Raw genomic sequence first — 5,435 nt, 5'->3', positions numbered from 1 at the left:
AAAAAACCTTCTTTAGTTAATCACGTTGCCTGATTAATTGAGACACACAGACTTTCAAATAATTAAGAAATACATTTAACACAGGTTCTGTGTTAAACAGAACCTAATTTTCTTTCATGATCCAGAGAGCATTTTTACTCTTGTGTTATTTAATCATCATTATTAGGAAAATCAATTGCCAGCTAAGCAAGATTTCTAATTGATACACAGATAAAACAGTGTTTTAGAACCTACTACACTTAGCTCCATTGTCTTCAGAAGTTTTTCATATTCTCTACAATTTAAATCAAAGAGCACGTTTCTAAAGCTACATGTCTTCCTCCCATGATATCCCCAGGTGACACAGTTATCTATGAAGTTTTGTTTTCTTCTGAAAATCAAGGGCCTGGAACAATGCCTGACACACATTGAAAGTTCAATTAGTATGTGTTGAATAAAGGAAGGAGGGAATATGTTCATAAAACGTTTTTGAGGTATCTTTTTTTTACTTTAGGGAGAACCATTAACCCTACTTGAGCGAATGCCAGTTTTGCATGTCTCCATTCCTACTGAACTAGCCAGGGGAGATTAGGAAATACCCATTGCTCATTTTCCTCTGACTATTTAGAATACAAATGTCAGAAATGGTACAGAATTACATTTCCTCTTTATAAATGTTCTTCACATCAATTTATGAGGTATCATCTCAATATCAAATATTATTTCATTTAAATAGTTCTTTCTGCATGATCAATGCCACCAAGGTCAGCCTTTGCAGAAGCAAAGGTGATAGATAGTGTAACATCTCCTATCTGCTCTCAGGTAGGACCCTCACTCAATACTTGCTGTCTCCTCAGAAAGGCCTGAAATCCATTTGACAAGGAAAAAGCCTGTTTATTCTTTTCACTCTTGCAGCAAAATAAGATTTAAATGCAAGTCCCCAGGCAGGGGGTAGCAATGGCTTACATTCTTACTAAGGAAGAATCTTTCTGAGAGTGTATTTGTGTAAAGATGAAGGTGAGCAGGTGTACATAAAGAGATCTGAAGCAAGAAAGAGGAAGCCTAGAGGCCTCAGGGATAGAAGAGGATTAGAGACAGAAAATTCAGCCTTATCTACCTATTTAGGAATAATTTAAACACACAATTGCTTTTAACAGAGTTGAAATTTTGCTCTTTAAATCTTCAATTACCACCTGCCTCCAAACTGTCTTACAAAATGGAAGATGCTTTTTGCAAAGAAGAAGATGCTTTTGGTTTCAAAATTTAAATTCTTACTTTTGAGTGAAAAAGTACAGACAAAAAAAATCTACATTAACTTCAGGAGTGCATTGAATAACCCACACATTGGGTCTCTAACTTTTTACCTGATATTTCCTTTCATTCCTGCTTATCTATTGACGATAGGCTGTCAATACACATTAAGCAAGACAAAGTGTACTTCTGCTATTTCAGTTAATGCATCTTTTTCTTCTACCTTCCCTACCTTTGAACATTAGCCTGTTATCACAGTTGCTTTAAACATGATGATTAAATTTGTTCTAGCTTCAAGTTAAGACTATCTTTGCCTATGAGTCGCAAATAGTAACAACTCACTAAGTCACACATAACTTTTCTTCTTCATTCTCTATAACAAGTCAGTAGTCTCTTAGAATTTTACCTTAAAAATATAATAAACACTCTGACATTAATTTAAATTTTTGAAATTTTAAGTGTTTTCTGCATTAATTTTGATTCTTTAAAATATTGTTTATTCTTTCACTCTTGCAGCAAAATAAGGTTTAAATACAAGGTCTCAGGCAGAGAAGAGCAATGACTTACATTGAGATCAATGGCTTTACTAAGGTAGTCTTTCTAAAAATAGATTTGAATGAAGATGAAAGTGATTCAGATATCAACACAATAGCAGACTAGGAAGTAACAGGCCCTCTTTCTCCTACAGGGACATCAAGTTAACAATATATGAATATCCCTGTGAATACTCTAGAGACCAACTGAGAAGCTTTAAAACCCAGACCGTTGTGAAACAATGACAGGATTCCACTGCAAAGTGTAGAAAAATCCACAGTATTTGACACATTCATTTGTGTCCCTCTACCTATGTGGCATAGCATAGAGCAACTGGGAGATCCCTCCCACCCCACTCACTCACCTAACATGAGCTCCTCCCTTGAGGTGCTAACAAAAGAGTGGATCATGCATCCAAGGTTCTGGCTTGTCTAGGGACAACCTGAGGGATTGGTTTATGTCTTGCCGACTCATAGTGCTAATGGGATTTGTAAACCACTGTAAACAGAGGTGAGCAGCATGTTACAGCTGCAGTTTGCAGGCAGATATAAAGAGAGCAAGAAATCAGAAAAAATTTAAGAGGTTCTAGAACCTTCAGCCAGTCTGCATAAAACCAATTCACAGAGACAGAGAGAAGTGGTTGTTTGTTTCAAATGCTTAAATCCCAAAAACAACAACAAATTATAAGGCATACAAATAAACAGGCAAGCATAGCCCAATCAAAGTAATAATATAAACATCGAGAAACCAACCCTAAAGAAAAATAGAGCTATGAGCTTCCTGAAAATGAACTTAAAATAATTGTCAACAAAATGCTGACTGAGATAGAACAAAACACATGTAGAAAACTAAATGAAATCAGAAAAACAATGTATGAACAAAAATAGATTAAAAAAGAGATAAAAACTATACAAAAGAAATGGAAATTCTGGAGCTGAAAAATACAGTACATAAACTGAAAATTTTATTAGAAGGCTTGATCAGGCAGAAGAATTGGCAAAGTTGAAGACCAGTCATTTAAAATCGAGTCAGAAGAGCAAAAAGAAAAAAGAATAAAGAAATTATGGTATAATCAACACATAACATAATATTAGTAATTCTTGGCTATTCACAATAGCCAAGAGGAGGAAGCAACCCAAATATTTATCAATGGATGAATGGATAAAGGAAATATGGTATACACATACAATGGAATATTATTCAGCCTTAAAAAAATAAGGAAATTCTGGCATATACTACATACAACATGGATGAGCTGTGAGGACACTACGCTAAATAAGCTAGTTACAAAAGGACAAACTGCGTGATTCCACTTACATATCTAAAGTAGTCAAATTCATAGAAACAGAAAGTAGAATTTTGGTTAACAGGGACTGGGGATAGGAGGAAAAGGAGTGTTGTTGTTCAGTGGTGTTAAAATGATAAATTATATATGTTTTCACCACAATAAAAATAGTGCATTAAAATATTTTTTGGCACCCGCTTAAATTTTGTGCTTCAGGTGAGTACCTCACCCCAATTTCTGTTCTGCACTCCCCTACGAAAGGTAATTACTTAAGTAATAGAAAGAAAATTAAAATAAAGATATCCTGGGGGTGAAAAGGGGCCAAATTTCCCCCAAATTTCTTTCATTTCTCTCTCTATCCATCAAGAAATGTTTTTACTTGGTTCTCAACAAAGAAAGATAACTGCAAAGGTAATGCCAGATTTAACTCCACTGAACATCTCAAAGATCCTGATATCACATCCTGCTCCATAAACCATTCGAAGGCTTGAGGAATTCATATTAGTTATTCAGCACCACACACGGTCTCCCCAGAGGACTAGAGACCTCAGATGGTTTGAATAAATGTCAAAACTGGCTTTTAAAATGGCATTTAGAATTGAGTAATAGCGTAGTCTACAGAAATTGTAGCTTAAAGCTCACATATGATGGATATTGAATACACAATTCTGAACACAGTTAATTTCTCTAAAAGAAGCATACTAAAAGAACATAACAATCAGAATGCAAAAGAATGGGAACATAATTAGAATTTAATAAGACTTGCTCTCCTTCAGTGAAAAGAAGCAAAGTTAATAAACCTAAAAGTAGGTTTATCTTCTATCTTGTCCCTTAAGCCTGCCATTTTTTATGTCTTCATTGTATTCCAAATGCATTCAGAAATATGAACGTCTACCAACAATATATTTTGGAATATTTCTTGAAATACATTTAATAAGTTACAAACTGTTATGAACACTGAAGATACAGCTATAAGAAAAAAAATCCTCTGATTTCTTGAATAAGAAAACACACTAATAAGAAAATTTTCTTTTTCTTATTTATTTTCACACATTGAAGAGCTGTTTGGGAAATTTGAAAAGGGTATGACATACTAGCTTTTCTGAATCAAGGACCCCTAAATTGCTTCCTTTGGACCTCATTTTTATCAATTGGTGTTTGGTCCCCAGCCAAATCTCACCTTTTGTGGCCCTCAGATATCTGAACTATTAGCACGCCAAGTTTTCCAGCAGCAAAGCCTTACTGAGGAGTTGTTTTGCCAATGATTTTTTTAGGGTGTGCTGTCAAGAGAAAACAATAAGGGAGTGAGAGAAGCAAGATGGAGCAGGAAAAGGGGCTGAGCAACATCGTGGTCTCAGCTAGAGTCTAGCTTCAGTCTGATCCCATAAGAATATCTGGAGTGTGAATTAAATTACAGATTGGTTTCAGCTGGAAGCAAAAGGGTACACTTTAAATTCCCAGCATGATTTAGCCATTGGCCATGACAATCTCTTACCTGGAATAGGTGGAACATGGATACTGGGGGATAAACTCCCAGGCATCTCTAGGTGAGGTGGCTCCCATTAGCTTAGGACAACTGAAGGATGGATACCCAAGTCCAATAAAAGAGTATCTAGGCAGAGCAACAACAGCATCTACCCTGGTATAAAAGTTCTGAGATTTTCAGGGAGGCAAGCAACCAAAGGAGGCAGACTGAAAATCTAAAGGATGAAAATAACGCTTCTATTTGAAATAATCTGAAATTTTTCTCAGTGATGCCCAAGGCTTCTTCCAGCCATATATTCTTTAATACCTAGCCTGGCTCCATTTATTCCCCAATCTCAATAAATCCAGAGCACTATTATTCAGTGAGTAGTAGAGAAAGTCTTTCCAGAACTGTCAAGCTAGACCCAACATTAGAGATCTTCTGGTCCAACAGCTTTCAGACATTTGTATCTAAGAGCTGTCATTTACCAGGAATCTTGTGAAAATCCAATGTGTAGATCTAATGAAAGGAGACTCCTGCTGGTTGGAGGATGGAAGATGGATGCCAATTCCTCGTAGATTTTGGTGGCTCCCATTGGGCTGCAAAAGATGCATTTTCCCTCCAACTATTATCATATGTCTTAGGTCGGACTCCCCATGTATAGAGCCGCCTGTTGGGGTTCTTGCAAGCGATGTATTGATGTATTGGCTTCAGGGAAAACCTATAAGAGAGAAAGAAAAGCAGAATATGGCTGGAAAGAAGTTAGGCAAGGATGTGGGCTGAGATAAAACAAACAAAAACAGTGATCTAGTCAAACTTTACCCTGTGTATTTGTGTCCCTGAGAGGTCAAGAAATTTGCTCTTGGCCTTGCAGCTTCCTAGTGATGGATCAGGACTTGAAGGCAGATGGGCTCATGCTTA

General features: G+C 36.3%; 1 long non-coding RNA gene across 1 annotated transcript; it reads right to left on the bottom strand.

The window, feature by feature from the left end:
* Positions 1–4,074: 4,074 nt before the first annotated feature.
* On the bottom strand, positions 4,075–5,227 carry LOC111746008. Its single transcript, XR_002782874.1, has 2 exons — positions 5,003–5,227; positions 4,075–4,329 (listed from the first exon to the last, which is right to left on the bottom strand). It is a non-coding gene; the product is annotated as an uncharacterized LOC111746008 (long non-coding RNA).
* Positions 5,228–5,435: the final 208 nt, after the last annotated feature.

This window comes from Pteropus vampyrus, unplaced genomic scaffold (assembly GCF_000151845.1).
Source record: "Pteropus vampyrus isolate Shadow unplaced genomic scaffold, Pvam_2.0 Scaffold7, whole genome shotgun sequence".
NCBI classification, from domain to species: Eukaryota; Metazoa; Chordata; class Mammalia; order Chiroptera; family Pteropodidae; genus Pteropus; species Pteropus vampyrus.
This window is presented reverse-complemented; position numbering and strand designations above follow the sequence as displayed.